Consider the following 313-nt stretch of genomic DNA (forward strand, 5'->3'; position numbering starts at 1 on the left):
TGTGTGTTCCTCGGACCGTTTTTGAGGGGAGGTATCGTCTTGAAAAACCGAACTTGCACATCGGGTGGGGGTTGGAAGGACGTAATGCTCGTCCCAGCTTCAGCGCCGTACACTCTCTGACAACGCCATCCATTGACAAATCCCCCACTCCCCCACTCCCCCCCCGTCCCGTCCCGACAGTGCCTACCCCCCCCGGGGTCATTTCCCCCCGCCAGGGGGTGGGGGCGGGGGTGGGGGGGTTGTGTCCCTGCCCCCCTTGTCGGCGCTGTTGGATGATGACGTGGCTGCTGACCAGGGGCCCCTGGCTCCAAAC

General features: G+C 64.2%; 1 protein-coding gene across 1 annotated transcript in view; it reads right to left on the reverse strand.

Moving 5' to 3' along the window:
- VOLCADRAFT_98713 (uncharacterized protein) overlaps positions 1-313 on the reverse strand; it is a gene marked incomplete at both ends in the record, with an annotated part of 5,638 nt that overhangs the window by 3,808 nt on the left and 1,517 nt on the right. The window lies entirely within an intron of this gene.

This window comes from Volvox carteri (genome assembly GCF_000143455.1).
Source record: "Volvox carteri f. nagariensis unplaced genomic scaffold VOLCAscaffold_76, whole genome shotgun sequence".
Classification (NCBI taxonomy): Eukaryota; Viridiplantae; Chlorophyta; class Chlorophyceae; order Chlamydomonadales; family Volvocaceae; genus Volvox; species Volvox carteri.